General features: G+C 39.1%; 1 long non-coding RNA gene across 1 annotated transcript in view; it reads right to left on the bottom strand.

Annotated features, from left to right (window-relative positions):
* The window catches only part of LOC145801578 (uncharacterized), a 30,644-nt gene extending 13,852 nt beyond the window's left edge, over positions 1-16,792 (bottom strand). The window contains exons 1-2 of the long non-coding RNA XR_014343194.1: positions 16,713-16,792; positions 5,819-5,918 (exon numbers count right to left, since the gene is read on the bottom strand). This is a non-coding gene — a long non-coding RNA (uncharacterized LOC145801578). The remainder of the gene's footprint in view (positions 1-5,818; positions 5,919-16,712) is intronic.
* Positions 16,793-17,707: the final 915 nt, after the last annotated feature.

Below are 17,707 nucleotides of genomic sequence, written 5' to 3'. Positions count from 1 at the left end.
ACTGGAGTACTTTCCATTCTTAGAGAAGAAAACTGTTGTGGTATTGTCACAATATATATTCAGCAGCCTGGCAATTGAGTCAACAACAGCAAGTCCTGAGATGAAATTTTGCAACCATAAGGCATGATTTGTAGCCTCAAAGCATGCCACAAACTCAGCCTCCATAGTGGATGAAGCAATAGTGGACTGCTTCACACTCTTCCATGAAATTGCTCCACTAGCTAGTAGAAAAACAAAACCTGATGTAGATTTTCTACTATCAAGGCAACCAGCAAAATCTGAGTCTGAGTATCCGATCACTTCCAACTGTTCTGATCTCCTATAAGTGAGCATATAGTCCTTTGTTCCCTAAAGATATCGCATAACCTTCTTCACTGCTTTCCAATGTTCCATTCCAGGATTACTTTGGAATCTTCCCAACATTCCAACAGCAAAACTAATATCTGGCCTGGTACATGTATGGGCGTACATCAAGCTCCCTACAACTGATGCATATAGAATGTCCTTCATTTGTTTTCTTTTTAAGTCATTCCTTGGACATTGTTTTTCACTTAATTTATCACCTTTCATGATGGGTGCATCACCGGCTGAATAAAACTGCATATTAATATATCCTTTTTGAGATAGTCCTAGCAATCCTCAAGATCGATCCCTAAAGATCTCTATGCCAATAACATAGTTTGCCTCACCCATATCGACCATTTTAAAGCTCTTGGAGAGATATTCCTTGGTTTCATGCAATAAGCCAAGGTCATTACTAGCTAACAAAATGTCATCCACATATAGCACCAAAATAATGAACTTACTCGCACTAACCTTCAGATATATGCACTGATCAACTGCATTTTCCTTAAATCCGAAGGAGGTAATGGTATCATTAAACCTTAAATACCATTGCTTGGAAGCTTGTTTAAGGCCATATATGGATTTCTTTAATTTGCAAGCTAAATGTTCTTTACCTTTCTTTGCAAATCCTTCTGGCTGCTCTATATAAATTTCTTCATCCAAATTCCCATTCAGAAAAGCAGTTTTCACATCCATTTGATGCAACTCTAAGTCAGAATGAGCTACTAATGCTAGGATGATTCTAAGCGAGTCCTTCTTAGATACTGGAGAGAAGGTCTCTGTATACTCTATGCCTTCTTTTTGAGTAAAACCCTTGGCAACAAGTCTGGCTTTAAATCGTTCGATATTGCTTTTTGCGTCACGCTTGGTCTTGAAGACCCATTTACACCCGACCTTTTTTGCAGTTATTAGGCAATTCGACGAGATCCCAAACACTATTTTGTTCCATGGATTTTAACTCTTCATTTATAGCATTGACCCATTTAGTAGAATCATCACTATTCATGGCTTGTGAAAATGAGACTAAATCTTTGTTAATCCCAATATCAAAATCAGATTCTTGTAGATACACCATGTAATCATCTGGAATGGCAGGCTTTCTTTCCCTCTGAGATCTTCTCAGAACTACTGGTTGTGGGGGTTCTACAATATTTTCAGTGGTAGTATCTTCAAGAAGTGGTGAAACATGAGGTGGTGAAGGATTTTCATTATGTTGTTCGTTTCCCTCAGCTTGTGGAATAGTCTAAGGAACAACAATTTTTCGATAAGGGTCAAATGTTGGCACATCCACCCTAATTTCCTCGAAATTCACCACTCGTGTTTTCTCACTCCCACTAATTTCACCATTCTCTAGGAATCTAGCATTACCAGTCTCCACTATCCTTGTATTGTGATTAGGACAATAAAATTTGTACCCTTTAGACTTGTCTGGATAACCAATGAAATATCCAGATATTGTTCTTGAGTCCAACTTTTTCTCTTGTGGGTTGAAGATTCTTGCCTCTGCTGGACAACGCCAAATATGTAAGTGTCTCAAACTAGGTTTCCTACCAGTCCACAACTCAAAAGGAGTTGTTGGGACCGCCTTACTAGGAGCCCTATTTAAGATATACATTGCAATCTTTAAAGCTTCACCCCACAGTACTAGGATCCCTATTTAAGATATACATTGCAATCTTTAAAGCTTCACCCTACAGTAAAATAGGTACAATTGAGTAACTTAACATACTCCTAACCATATCTTTAAGTGTACGATTACGCCTTTCAACAACTCCATTTTGTTGTGGCATACCAGGCATTGTATATTGAGCACAAATGCCTTTATTTTCTAAGAATTTGGCAAATGGGCCAGGATTTTGGCCCGACCCATCATATTTACCATAATACTCACCACCCCTGTCAGATCTCACTATTTTAAGCTTTCTATCTAATTGTCTCTCGACTTCAGTTATGTACACCTCAAGGATGTCAACAGCCTGAGACTTTTCATGAATTAGATACACATATCCATAACGTGAGAAGTCATCTATAAACGTGATAAAATATTTTTCACCACTAAGACATGGGATGTTGAGTGGCCCGCAAATATCTGTATGAATTATCTCAAGAAGCTCATTACTTCTTGTGGCACATTTTTTGGTGTGTTTGATTTGCTTTCCTTTAATGCAATCCACACATATCTCAAAATCAGTGAAGTCTAGGTTTTTCAAAATCCCATTCTTCACCAATTTTTCAATTCTATTTCTAGAGATATGCCCCAACCGTCTATGCCACAAAATTGAGGATTTTTCATTAATTAGACCACGTTTTAAACCAATATTCGAATGCAAAGTTACTAATGATTGTGCAAACTCATGATTTAAGGTAATTTTATATAAACCATGACATAAATTACTAGAACCAATCATTATTGAATTAAACATTAAATTGAGTTTTCCACAACTAAATAAAACTGAATATCCAACACGATCTAATTTGGATAATGAAACTAAATTCCTAAAAATTGAAGGAACATAAAAAGTATCTTCTAGATCCATTTGATGACCCGTCTCTAAGATCAGTCAATGGGTTCCTATAGCTACGACTTCAGCTTTGAGACGGTTCCCCATATAGACAAATCTTTCACTTTCCTTCGGTTTCCTGGTTGAGAGGTATCCCTGCATGTCATTTGTAATGTGGGTCGTGGCCCCAGAGTCAATCCACCAAGTATTAAAAGGTACTTCAGCAAGATTTGATTCATAACAAACAAAAGAAAATTTCTTACCTTTCTTTTCAAACCAAGCCTTTCGCTTGCTGCAGTCTTTCTTCATATGTCCCTTCTTGCCGCAAAAGTAGCACTTGACAGTGAAACCATTCTGAGCCTGATTTTCTTCCCCAAGTTCATTCTTTTTCTTTGGTGGATTTTTCCTTGATTTTACAAACTTACCCTTCTTTTTCTTTATAGCTCCATGAGTTATAGCCAATACAGTTTGACGTCCTTCCTCCCTCAACCTCACTTCCTCCTAAACACACATATTAGTCAGCTCATTCAAACTCCACTTATCTTTATTGGTGTTATAGTGAATTTTGAATGCGCCGAACTGTGATGGAAGTGAGCTAAGAATAAAATGCACAAGGAAAGTTTCATCAACTTGCATCCCTAAAGTTTTAAGCTTTGTAGCTTTGTCAGCCATATTGAGGATGTGATCCTGAACTCCTCGGTTGCCATCATATTTCATTGTTGTCAATTCAGCCATAATAGTGCCAGCAAATGACTTGTCAGCAGATCTAAATCGATTTTCAACAGCCTTTAAGTATTCCAATGCATTAACAGTTTGAGGTAAGGAGGTCTTGATGTTATTTGCAATGGTCATCTTCATGAACATCAAACTGAGTCTATTGGACCTTTTCCAAGATTCAGAAAGGGCAACTTGTTCTGCAGTACTATATTCATTAATGTCTACAAATTTATCTTTAAGCAATGCCATATCGAGGTCCAACACACCCAGTGCAAACTGAACATGTTCATGCCATTCCGAAAAATTCGAGCCAGTAAGTAAAGGTACGCCCGATGCAAGAGAGTGCAATAAGGTGGAAACTTTCACTGGAATAAGATAGAACAATATACATATTAGAGCTTTGAGAATTATAATGATGAACTATTGATATCACATAAGTCTTTCCTTTGGGCAAAACTTAGGTATATCTATTGTCCACTCATCAAGAAACACTTATGTGGCTCTAAAGCAATCTATGAAACTTTTCAGTTAATCATGTTACCTTTGGGTATTCAATTCTAATCTGTCAAATTACATAAGTTACATTACCCTACCCAATTCATAATTATTTGAAAATGACTCTCCTTTGTGCTAGTCTTAATCTCCTAATTATAATTGCAATTGAGAATATTATCGACCTTAATGTGACCCTTTTAACAATTCTTTCATATAGTTCTATATTCATAAGTTTTACAAATCTAGGCCACTTTGGTAGCTACTAAATTAGTAAACCCTGTGAGTACGGAACTAACCAACAATATTCTTATTCATTAATTTGAATTATTTGATTATCATTAATTCAATCACTATTATGATTTCTATAATTTCTTTTATGTGATTGCAATTACCAATTTGATAATAATAATAACTCTAGATGAACATGAATATATATATATATATGCAATATGACAATCATGAATATCTCATATAATGGTCAATAAGAATTACACCTAATATGAATTAACCACTTCAATATTTAATATTTAATGTCATAAAATTATATCATGATATCAAATTTAAATTATGGAAATATATAAATATCAACAATAATAGACAATAAGTGTATATAATCAGATGAGGTAAAATCATAATTCTTTAATAGACCAAATGAGTCAACAAATTGCTTTTAATCTATGCACTTTGTCATAACGGTAGATAATATAAATATTACACTTCATTCAATGTCATATCATAATGATTATAAAAATTATTATTACTAAAATTAATAATAAATCGAAGCATGTATATTACACGTATACAAACAGATTGATCGCCATATTCTACTCAAAAGAATAAATTTAATTTTTATATTCCACTTGGGAACTCATACATAGCTGATAGCACCACAGTTGGTTAGTGACAAGAATTTGAATTTTTCCACCTCATATACAGTTGACATCTATTGATTTGGAGATCTATTAATTCACAAAATATAATAGCCAATTAACTAAGATCATCATAGGCTTACAGAATTAGCCGAGGAAAGAATTAACTATTCCTTTGATAATAAAAAGAGATGTACTGTTTTCTGAATAATTATAATTAAAATATAATAACAATATTCATAAATATATTATTATTCCAAGGTGTATTGATTCACAAACTAAGGCTCTAATACCACATGTAAGATTTAATAATACATGTAACCATAATAATAATGCGGAATTAAACTTCACAGGATCTTGAATTCAATACAACTCAAGAATAAAACGAACATACTTTTATCAGCCATTGAATTAGATAAGTTGAGAAAATACCCCTAATATTTGAATCTTTAATTCTTAGCTCACCTTCTTCTCTCTGTCTCTCTTAATTAGGATGACTATAAACTTAGAGTGATGGAAAAAACACTTATGAAAAGAGGGGGAGTCACCCATCCTTATATAGAGGAGAGAAGAGGGTCAGATAAACTCTTATTAGAAGAATTCATAATCCATTCTAATTACTGAACTTTATATATAATATTGGCTTTATCTAATTGTGGAGTCTAAATAAATTAAAACATGTAGATATATGTAAGCTATTGGGCCACACTAGAAAATAAATCCAACAGCACATACATATAAGATAGGGTTTAAACAATAACAAATCCCAAACAAGTCTTGGTGCCTCATTTTGCCCCTCCTAGGTCCTCGTCCAGACTGGGATACGGTCCTATGCACTGAAATAAAGTGTTTTTAGTAAATTGAAAACATTGCCATGATTGCAGTTATTACCTGCAAAATAGAGTCTACTGCATGCTCCTTCCTCCAGTTGAGCATTTCTGCCCACATATGGACTGTCTTATCAAGGTCAAACTTCCTTGCCTTTAAAAATCTATAAAAATGCATGTTACTTGTAACAACGCAATAAAAGAATAGAATAGGAAAAAGAAGTTTCTAACAGAAGATAATCTATCAAATTTCACAATTCAAATTGCTTCAGATAAGCTTTTTTGAACAATTAAGCCTAGTCAAAAACACAATCCATTATCTTTTTATCTATTACTCATTGGAACAATTAATTTCCATATTTATTTGTATGTAGATAATAAGTTCCTTTTACAGTCGCATCTTTCACTCTTATTTCCTGCTTAAAGCTCCTAATCTTGTAACTAGAGTAAGTACAAAAGATTCACAAACTTCAGCTAGAACCATTAAGCTTTGCAATCCCTGGTTCCACAAAGAAGATTTTGAACTCTACTAATATTACTCTATTCCAAATAAATGTCTAAACAAAATAAATAACTACTGATCACTCAATAGATTGACAAATATATACTACCACTGTCCCATTTTTTCTAAAATCAAGTGCAAGAGATTAATGCATAAAATATTTGAAATTATTTATCAAAGTTTTCTTGTAGTGGCAGTGGACTTAGACATGAAATCAAAGTTTGATTATACCTACTTACATATAGTTTATTTATCAATCACAACAATAAGATTATATACAACATCTCATATTTAACAATCTCAAGAAGCAAAAATGAAGGGAAAAAAATGAGATAACGTGTAACCTCGAAACCAAACTTAGAGAAGAGTTTACCCCTTAATTGCAGTATATAGCGACCCCGGTCTTTTCTCTTTAGATTATTGTATCCGGACTTAGGCTCCGTAGATCCTGTCATTATTTATTGGTTGTTGTTGTCCTTTAATCTCTTAGTATTTGAATTATAGGTTGTGTTGGGCGGGTCTGTTACAGGTTGGTTGATTGTTGATGCCAATAGGTGATGCCCAGATTTTGGCCTTCACGCTCGAGCGGAGGTTTTAACGCTCGAGCGGGCCCTTCGTTGTTGCTTCTCCGCTCGAGCGGGAGTTTTAACGCTCGAGCGGGATTTTCCATCTCCCAGTATTTTGCTCTGCAGTTCTTCCGCTCGAGCGGTAGTTTTTACGCTCGAGCGTGATCCCTTGTTTTTGCTCCTCCGCTCGAGCGGGGAGTTTGACGCTCGAGCGGGTGCAGCGCCTGCAAAACTTCTGTAAGGGTGCAATCGACGCTCGAGCGGCTTTCTTCACGCTCGAGCATGATTCTGTGTCTTACGCTCGAGCGGGGCTTTCTACGCTCGAGCGTAGAGTCGACTACATCAGTCCGTGATTTCACTTTTTGGATCACTTTTTGACCTACCTTTTCTTTCTTAACCTTTAAAAACCGCCATTTGAGAGTTTCTCTCTCTACTCTCACCTTCTCTCTAAGATTTGATCTATTCCTTGTGGCCTTCTACCCTAGTTCCTTTGGAAGAAATGTAGAGCTTCGCGAGATCTTTCTTTTAATCTGAAAAAGAGAGGATTTGGAGCACTTTGGATTTTGGGTCATCATCTCCATCTTCTCTATTTTAGTTGTGATCTTCAAGGTAGGGATTTCCTACTCTATTCTATAAGCTTTGTTCTAAGTTTTGGTATTTTAAGATGTTGAGGTCACTTAGATAATTTTGGGAAAAACCCTAGTTGTATTAATTAATTAATTTGTAAAATTAATTTAAGGGAATTGGGGAATTTGGTTAAATTCATGAAATTGATGAATTCATAGATTAAATGGTGTAGTTGGATGATTTAAATCACTCACCTATTAAATTGTTGATATATTTATTTCCAGTCTAGAAATAACTGTTTTGGGCTATCGGTGGAGGATAGTCATGATTGTTGTAGACATTGCATGTGGATTAGGAATAACTGAAACTAATCACATTGGTTAAGTCATTAATTTGACTATTGAATTAATACTGAAAATACGTGTATTGGTTGAGCATTGCATTTGCATACATTGTTTTGTGTGTGGGAGGAGATAGGGGATGTACTCCACGGTTTAGGGGAAGATAGGGGATGGACCTCTAAACCGGATTTTGTTTGGGAGGAGATAGGGGATGGACTCCATTAGCATCACTTTTATGTGTGCTTATTTATATAGAAGTGTTTTATTGATACAGCACTAAAATGTGTATCAATCTGGAAGTATGAAGTGTTTTGAATTGAGCTTGAGTCTCATTTGTTTGTTGATATTGGGAGAATGTGAAAATGATATATATAATTCACTGTTGTAAGTTTGGCCAGGTTCTGAGCCATGTTGATAATAATGGAAAGTGAAATGTGTCTTAGACATTAGTGTCATGAGACTGTTTAATGATAAAATTGATTATCTTGGTTAACCATCTATTGAATGCTATAGCTTTATTCAATGCTTATATTTGGTTTAGTATTTTTCTACTGGGCTGTGGCTCACCCTTTATGGGAACATCATTTTCAGGTTCAGGTGATAAGCTACCTCCACGGACTTAGCCTGGAAGGATTTGATGTTTGGGATTTTGAAGACTTGTCTTTAGTTATATGTTTTATTTTGTTATTTTTGGGATTTCATGTAAACATTCAAGCCTAGGGCTTAACTTGTAAATGAGTTAGTACTCATCCTTTTTGTGTCCAAGTGTTAGCTTGGAAAGATGTAAGCCCTTAGGGCATTTATTTTGATGTTGCAGGATGTTACAAGTAATGTCTTTCAATAAGAATACTCTGATGACTAACTCAAATGATTCGTTTTCTTTTATAAATGCATGTTAATGTTATGGCTATTAAGGGTTTATTTTGAGGGCGTTACAACTTGGTATCAAAGCGTCCCGGGTTTGAATACTTTGGGTACGTGGGAAGTGATTAGTATCACAATGGGTTCGTCTCGTTTGATAGAGACTTAGTGTAACGTTATATGCTTATGTGATAACATGTTTATGTGATTATGTGGGTATGGAATGTAGTTTCTAGGATGTTGATTGGACCCTTGAGTTCTAGTAGTCTTGTTGGAAAGGCACTTGATCACTGCTGCTTCCAACCGGAACTATAGTAACGCATTGGGACTATCATTATCCGGGAATAAAATTCGTAGGTGCTTATGTGATTATGTGCTTACGTGGAATGAATTATTGTTGTCCATTGTATTAGGACGCGAGTGTTTAGCTTTGGCACATTTATTAATGTGCTAATGTCTTTGTTTCCTTTATTAGGATGTCAGGACGAGGACGAGGACGCGGTAGGCGTGGTAGGCCGGGTAGGCAGGAGGTGCATGTGCCAGAGGAGATTCCGATAGTTCAGGAGGGAATTGGCCAGGCCAATGTGGCCGAGCCAGTAGGCCAGCAGGCTATGGGCGCTTTAGCCCGAGAGATAGCAGGGGCATTCAGGGAGTCAGTAGGCATTCTTAGGGCTGAGAATCAAGCCCAGGTTGTTGTTGCGGATGCAGGACCTTCCTTTCTGAAGAGGGAGTTCTTCCGGTCTAATCCGGATGAATTTGTGGGTGATCCTAAAGAGCCACTTAAGGCAGATGAATGGCTCGAACAGACAACGAAGACGTTTGAGATGCTTGGCATCGAAGACGAGGGGTTGAAAGTGACCTTGGCATCTTTCCAGTTGAAGGGGGATGCGGGTCAGTGGTGGAAGTTCACTAAGGGGCGTATAGGAGGTACATGGGAGGCTTTTGTGAATGCTTTCCAGGAAAAGTTCTTATCTCCAGCAGTTAGGGAGAAGCTGAGAGACCAGTTCTGCCAGCTTAAGTAGTCGAGTTCTTCAGTGGCCGAGTTTGAGGCTGCATTTACTAGTTTATCCAGGTTTGCACCTGAATTGGTGGCGTCTGAGGAACGCCGTTGTATTGAGTTTGAGAGGAAGTTGAGGCGTGGCCTCAAGCTGAGAGTTGGGGGAACTATGATTCGGGATTATGGGCGTATGGTTGATGCTGCAGCCCATATGGAGATCATGATGCAAGAGGAGGAGGAAGGGCAGAAGGGCTCCAAGAGGAGTCAGGATAGTCAGAGTGATGGTAGGAGACAGAAGGGTTTTAATCCCCAGCAGTCTCATGGTAGCTTTTCGAGATCGACTTTTCCTGTACCGAGTGCTAGTTCGGGGAAAGGCAGTTAGGGAGACATTACCTGTTTCAAGTGTGGCCAGTTGGGCCACAAGTCTCCAGTTTGTCCTCAAAGGGGAGGAGTTCAGAGAGCAGCATCTTCTTCGGCTCGATCTCAGAGCCAGAGTCAGGGTAGAGGTCAGCCACTCTCGTGTTATCAGTGTGGTCAGCCAGGGCATATGAAGAGGTATTGCCCCCAGTTGGGTGGCACACCTGGTGCATCTGGTTTGAGGCAGATTCAGGGTCAACAGCTAGCTCAGTCAGGTCAGGCCTCGAGGGCCAATCAGGGGGCTTCATCGTCTCAGTCGGTGCAGCAATCTTATGCTCCTAGGGGTGAGCAGGTTGATCAGAGGTCATCTGGGCGCGTGTATGCTGTTACCGCGCAGGATCTTGTACCGGCTCCATCTGTTGTGAGAGGTACTTTCTTGTTTTGCAACTCGGTTGCTAATGTTTTGATTGATACGGGTGCATCTCATTCCTTTGTGTCTGCTGCATTTGCATCTGTTTTGGAGTTGGAGTTAGCACAGTTAGCATCTCCTATTTGTGTAGTGTCGCCTCTTGGGGGTGAATTGATTTTGAAACACGGTGTTAGGGGTTGTGATATAGAGGTTGATTACCATAGAATCCCATTTTCTTTTGTAGTTATGCCTATGAGAGGTTTCGATGTTATTTTGGGTATGGACTGGTTATCGTCATACCGGGCAGTTATTGATTGCTACCGCCAGAGGGTCACTTGTTGTACCGTGAGCGGAGAGTATTTTCATTTTCTGGGGGACCGGGTTGGTGATGTGTTGCCACCGGGGTATGTTCGACGAGGAAGGAGTGAGCTTAGTGGGCTACTTGCTAACCTTTTGATTAGTGAGGATAATGAGACTCAGATTGTGTTGCCAAGGGTGGTTTGTGAGTACTCGGATGTCTTTCCCGAGGATCTTGTAGGTTTGCCACCGCATCGGGAGATTGAGTTCTCTATTGACCTAGTGCCCGACACGGCACCGATTTCTATGGCACCCTATCGTTTTGCCCCAGCTGAGTTAGTTGAGTTGAAGATCCAACTCCAGGAGTTACTAGACAAGGGTTTTATACGCCCTAGTGTTTCGCCGTGGGGAGCACCGGCCCTCTTTGTTAAAAAGAAAGGTGGTGCTTTGAGACTTTGCATAGATTATCGGAAATTGAATCGGGCTACGGTTAAGAATAAGTACCCTATGCCTCGTATCGATGACCTGTTTGACCAGTTGAAGGGTTCCCGTTGTTTCTCAAAGATAGACTTGAGATCGGGTTACCACCAGTTGAGGGTCAGGGAAGAGGATATTCCGAAGACGGCATTCCGTACGCGGTATGGCCATTATGAGTTTTTGGTAATGCCATTCGGGCTCACCAATGCACCAGCAGTCTTTATGGACTTGATGAACCGGATCTTCCGGGAATTCTTGGATCAGTTTGTAGTCGTTTTTGTGGACGACATCCTTATCTATTCGCCTTCTGAGGAGGAGCACGAGGCACACTTGAGGGTGGTGCTTGAGTTACTTAGAGCCCATAGGTTGTATGCCAAGTTTGGGAAGTGTGAGTTCTGGCTGAGAGAAGTCAAATTCTTAGGCCATGTGGTATCCGGTGAAGGAGTGTCTGTTGATACATCCAAGGTAGAGGCAGTGCAAGATTGGGCACAGCCTAAGAGTGTGTTTGAGATCCGCAGTTTCCTGGGGTTAGCTGGGTATTACCGTCGGTTTGTGAAAGACTTCTCCAGGTTAGCATCACCGTTGACTAGACTGACTCGGAAGGGAGTTAAATTTGTATGGAGTGAGACTTGTGAAAAGTCGTTTCAGGAGTTGAAAGTTAGACTGACTACCGCTCCAGTATTGATTATTCCAGAGAGAGGGTTGGGTTATGCAGTCTATTGTGACGCCTCACGAGAGGGTCTGGGTTGTGTATTAATGCAAGAAGGGAAAGTAGTTGCCTATGGTTCACGTCAGTTGAAAATTCACGAGCAGAATTACCCTACGCATGATCTAGAGTTAGCAGCTGTGATATTTGCCTTGAAGATTTGGAGGCATTATCTTTATGGTGAGAGATTTGAGGTATTCTCGGATCATAAGAGTCTGAAATATTTGTTTACACAGAAAGACTTGAACTTGAGGCAGAGGAGGTGGATGGAGTTCATAGAGGATTATGATTTTGAATTGCATTATCATCCGGGAAAGGCCAATGTGGTGGCCGATGCCCTTAGCAGAAAACCTGTTGGTGTCATAGCTAGTATAGCCATCCGAGAATGGAAGATGTTGAGTGCACTTGGAGAGTTTGCTTTACTTCTGGGCGAGTCCGTTGAGGCTGCGGCCTTGTTTTCTATTGTTGCACAGCCTACACTTGTGACTCGAGTGTTAGAGGCTCAGAGAAGTGACCCTGAGGTAGAATCTCTCCGTGAGAAGATTTCCGGTGGGAAGGTTGAGAAGGGTTTGACGGTGTATCCCGATCTGAGTGTGAGATACCGAGACCGTCCGTTTGTGCCGGAGTCTTGTCGAGAAGAGGTACTCCGAGATTTTCATCATTCACGCCTTGCGGTGCATCCGGGAGGCACTAAGATGTATCGGGATTTGGGTCGCCAGTTCTGGTGGCGGGGTATGAAGAGGGATGTGGCAGCTTTCGTATCTAAGTGCCTTACTTGTCAGCAAGTGAAGGCTGAACATCAGAGGCCAGCGGGTTTGTTGCAACCCTTGCCTATTGCTGAGTGGAAGTGGGAACACGTCACTATGGACTTCGTTGTGGGTCTTCCGAGGACTCAGCGGGGTAGTGATGCTATTTGGGTGGTTGTAGACCGGTTAACTAAGTCGGCGCATTTTATTCCTATGCGCGTGAGAGATACGGTAGATCATCTTGCCGACTTGTATATTCGGGACATAGTGAGATTGCACGGGGTTCCAGTGACGATCGTCTCGGATAGAGATCCTCGTTTTACTGCCAGATTATGGCAGAGCTTGCAGAGCGCCTTAGGTACTAAGTTGACTTTTAGTACAGCTTATCATCCTCAGACTGATGGGCAGTCCGAGCGTACTATTCAGATCCTTGAAGATATGCTTCGGGGTTGTATTCTTGACTTTAGCGGGTCATGGGAGAGGCACTTGCCATTAGTGGAGTTTGTCTACAACAACAGCTTCCAATCTAGTATCGGTATGGCACCGTTTGAGGCCTTATACGGCCGACCGTGTAGGTCTCCTGTTTGTTGGGCCGAGGTGGGTGATGCACCTCTGTTGGGTCCGGAGTTAGTGAGGGAAACAACGGAGAAGGTTGAGCTTATCCGTAAGAGGCTTGTTACAGCCCAGAGTCGTCAGAAATCTTACGCCGACCGTAGGAGAAGACCTTTGGTGTTTGAGGTGAGTGATCACGTCTTTTTGAAGATATCACCAAGACGGGGATTGATGAGGTTTGGGAAGAGCGGGAAGTTGTCCCCTCGATTCATTGGTCCTTTTGAGATCCTTGAGAGGATTGGCGAGACTGCTTATCGTTTAGCTTTGCCGCCGCAGTTGTCCGGAGTACATGACGTGTTTCATGTGAGTATGCTTCGGAAGTATGAGCCGGATCCATCACATGTATTGGATTGGACCGATTTAGTAGTTGATGAGGATGTCTCGTATGAGGAGAGACCGGTTAGGGTCTTGGATAAGCGGGATCAAGTCTTGCGAGGCAAGACCATTCCTTTGGTGAAAGTTTTGTGGAAACATCACGGGGTGGAGGAAGCCACATGGGAACGTGAGTTGGAAGTCCGCGAGAAATATCCGGACATGTTTAATGATTTGTAATCTTGTAGTTAGATTTTGTAATATTGTCAAACCTTAAAGCTTTTTATATATGTCTTAAGCTGTAAAACATTTAGAATGTTTTGGTTAATGGAAATATTTTGGAACTTACTTCGAAATGGAAGTTTAATGGAACATTGTATATATTTAATATATTGAAAATTGTTGAAATTGAAAGAAAATTGCATAGTGTTAATGCAGGTTGAAATATATGCTTGTTTTGCATATTGTGGCATGCCTCTTAGTTGAGAGATGGAATGGCCGGTGTTGGGTCAAGTTGTTTATTATTGAGTTAACATATTGTTGGAATTTGAGAAAACTTGTTTTTAAAACCTTGTGCTTAATTTCGGGGACGAAATTCTTTTAAGGGGGGGAGGTTATAGCGACCCCGGTCTTTTCTCTTTAGATTATTGTATCCGGACTTAGGCTCCGTAGATCCTGTCATTATTTATTGGTTGTTGTTGTCCTTTAATCTCTTAGTATTTGAATTATAGGTTGTGTTGGGCGGGTCTGTTACAGGTTGGTTGATTGTTGATGCCAATAGGTGATGCCCAGATTTTGGCCTTCACGCTCGAGCGGAGGTTTTAACGCTCGAGCGGGCCCTTCGTTGTTGCTTCTCCGCTCGAGCGGGAGTTTTAACGCTCGAGCGGGATTTTCCATCTCCCAGTATTTTGCTCTGCAGTTCTTCCGCTCGAGCGGTAGTTTTTACGCTCGAGCGTGATCCCTTGTTTTTGCTCCTCCGCTCGAGCGGGGAGTTTGACGCTCGAGCGGGTGCAGCGCCTGCAAAACTTCTGTAAGGGTGCAATCGACGCTCGAGCGGCTTTCTTCACGCTCGAGCATGATTCTGTGTCTTACGCTCGAGCGGGGCTTTCTACGCTCGAGCGTAGAGTCGACTACATCAGTCCGTGATTTCACTTTTTGGATCACTTTTTGACCTACCTTTTCTTTCTTAACCTTTAAAAACCGCCATTTGAGAGTTTCTCTCTCTACTCTCACCTTCTCTCTAAGATTTGATCTATTCCTTGTGGCCTTCTACCCTAGTTCCTTTGGAAGAAAGGTAGAGCTTCGCGAGATCTTTCTTTTAATCTGAAAAAGAGAGGATTTGGAGCACTTTGGATTTTGGGTCATCATCTCCATCTTCTCTATTTTAGTTGTGATCTTCGAGGTAGGGATTTCCTACTCTATTCTATAAGCTTTGTTCTAAGTTTTGGTATTTTAAGATGTTGAGGTCACTTAGATAATTTTGGGAAAAACCCTAGTTGTATTAATTAATTAATTTGTAAAATTAATTTAAGGGAATTGGGGAATTTGGTTAAATTCATGAAATTGATGAATTCATAGATTAAATGGTGTAGTTGGATGATTTAAATCACTCACCTATTAAATTGTTGATATATTTATTTCCAGTCTAGAAATAACTGTTTTGGGCTATCGGTGGAGGATAGTCATGATTGTTGTAGACATTGCATGTGGATTAGGAATAACTGAAACTAATCACATTGGTTAAGTCATTAATTTGACTATTGAATTAATACTGAAAATACGTGTATTGGTTGAGCATTGCATTTGCATACATTGTTTTGTGTGTGGGAGGAGATAGGGGATGTACTCCACGGTTTAGGGGAAGATAGGGGATGGACCTCTAAACCGGATTTTGTTTGGGAGGAGATAGGGGATGGACTCCATTAGCATCACTTTTATGTGTGCTTATTTATATAGAAGTGTTTTATTGATACAGCACTAAAATGTGTATCAATCTGGAAGTATGAAGTGTTTTGAATTGAGCTTGAGTCTCATTTGTTTGTTGATATTGGGAGAATGTGAAAATGATATATATAATTCACTGTTGTAAGTTTGGCCAGGTTCTGAGCCATGTTGATAATAATGGAAAGTGAAATGTGTCTTAGACATTAGTGTCATGAGACTGTTTAATGATAAAATTGATTATCTTGGTTAACCATCTATTGAATGCTATAGCTTTATTCAATGCTTATATTTGGTTTAGTATTTTTCTACTGGGCTGTGGCTCACCCTTTATGGGAACATCATTTTCAGGTTCAGGTGATAAGCTACCTCCACGGACTTAGCCTGGAAGGATTTGATGTTTGGGATTTTGAAGACTTGTCTTTAGTTATATGTTTTATTTTGTTATTTTTGGGATTTCATGTAAACATTCAAGCCTAGGGCTTAACTTGTAAATGAGTTAGTACTCATCCTTTTTGTGTCCAAGTGTTAGCTTGGAAAGATGTAAGCCCTTAGGGCATTTATTTTGATGTTGCAGGATGTTACAAGTAATGTCTTTCAATAAGAATACTCTGATGACTAACTCAAATGATTCGTTTTCTTTTATAAATGCATGTTAATGTTATGGCTATTAAGGGTTTATTTTGAGGGCGTTACACAGTATGAGTCTTATTTCTAAATAAGACTTAATTGATACAATTTTAAGAAAAATCAAAGGGAAAATTGATGTATTAGGACAGGAGATTAAATTGACATAGAGCAACAAATTACAAGAACTAGAGTATATATCAAACTTGTGTTTTATCTATCTATTAATTTAATTTTCTTACCCAAATACAATATCTACAGGAATCACATGCATGATACATGGCAGTGTTGTGAAAAAATCACATCAGAATTTTTTCAAATGAACAAGTAATAGAACCCTCAAATCAGTCTTAGCACAACCACTAAGCATGGTTGGACTCACTTAGGTTTGTCAATATCAGAGAAGGAAAACAACAGGGAACAGAATACTGAAACAGAGCAGCCTTGCAATATAAACTTAGAGATGATAAGTACACAATAACTCAAGTAAATTCATGAGGAAGCAATCACTCAAGTTCAACATCATAGCATCACAGATTGAATTTCAGGATTTGACAACTATAAATTCATATTCAAATTCAAATCTCCCACAACAAATTTATAATTAAATATGAACTTCAAGATCAGAGAGAGAATTTACCGCCTGAAATCGCAAGGGGCAAGTCAGGCAAGAAGAGGGTTGATCCAAACCATAAGAGGAGATTCAAGATTGTAAACCCTAGGAGAAGAATCAACGTAATGAAGATCTTGAGAGAAAGAGAGAGAACTTCGACATCGAAATTGAGATTGTAGACAGTAGTGCTCACCTTAGTAGACGATGCAGATGGTGATGGTGGTGGTGGAGCTTCGAAATCGAGAGAGAGAGCTTCGAAATCGAAATCACCTAGCTGAAGAAGGCTAAATTGTATTTTCCAAATCAAAATTGAAATCGATTCTTCTCTACGAAATCAAAATCACTCTGAGATTGGATCACCAAACTTCGAAATCGAAATCACTTTAAGGGTTTAGAGAGAGCGAGCAAGCGAGATTCATACATTTGTGTTTCTCAGATTTGAGTGAGTGTGAGTGTGAGAAGAAGGGTAATGAGGGTTTGAAGAGGGAGAGAGCGCGTGAGAGGGGGATAACATTTGAAGGCGTTTTTAAACGTCTTCTATCAGTTAAACGGTACCATTTTAATTAAACCAAAATGCGACGTTTAAAAAACGTCGTTAAATACTAAAAAATGTGGCGTTTAAAAAACGCTGTTAAAAAAACATCGTTAAATCACACATTTCCTATAGTGGGGGCACCCCTAGAGCTCCTTTAGAGCTCATGTTTTAGAACTTCCAAATATTTTTCAAAAATATGTATAAAAATTCTATTCCTTCACAAGATCTTTGACCACATCCATGATAAAGGGGGTGTTTGGCAGTTGGGTTAGGGATTTTTTTCACTAAAATAACACTAAAAAGCAAAATAGACTAAAATAGTTAATAAGACAAAATAGGCTAAAATAGCCAATAAAATAAAATGTCACATCAAACCCATAATCATTTCACTTTTTCCCTCACAAACATTACATCCAATTACAAAAAAATCTAATTATCTTCCCAAATACAAATTTTAGCCTACTAAAATAGCCAAAAACTAAAATAG

The sequence above is a fragment of the Camellia sinensis genome, chromosome 10 (genome assembly GCF_055761805.1).
Source record: "Camellia sinensis isolate YWXY chromosome 10, ASM5576180v1, whole genome shotgun sequence".
NCBI classification, from domain to species: domain Eukaryota; kingdom Viridiplantae; phylum Streptophyta; class Magnoliopsida; order Ericales; family Theaceae; genus Camellia; species Camellia sinensis.
This window is presented reverse-complemented; position numbering and strand designations above follow the sequence as displayed.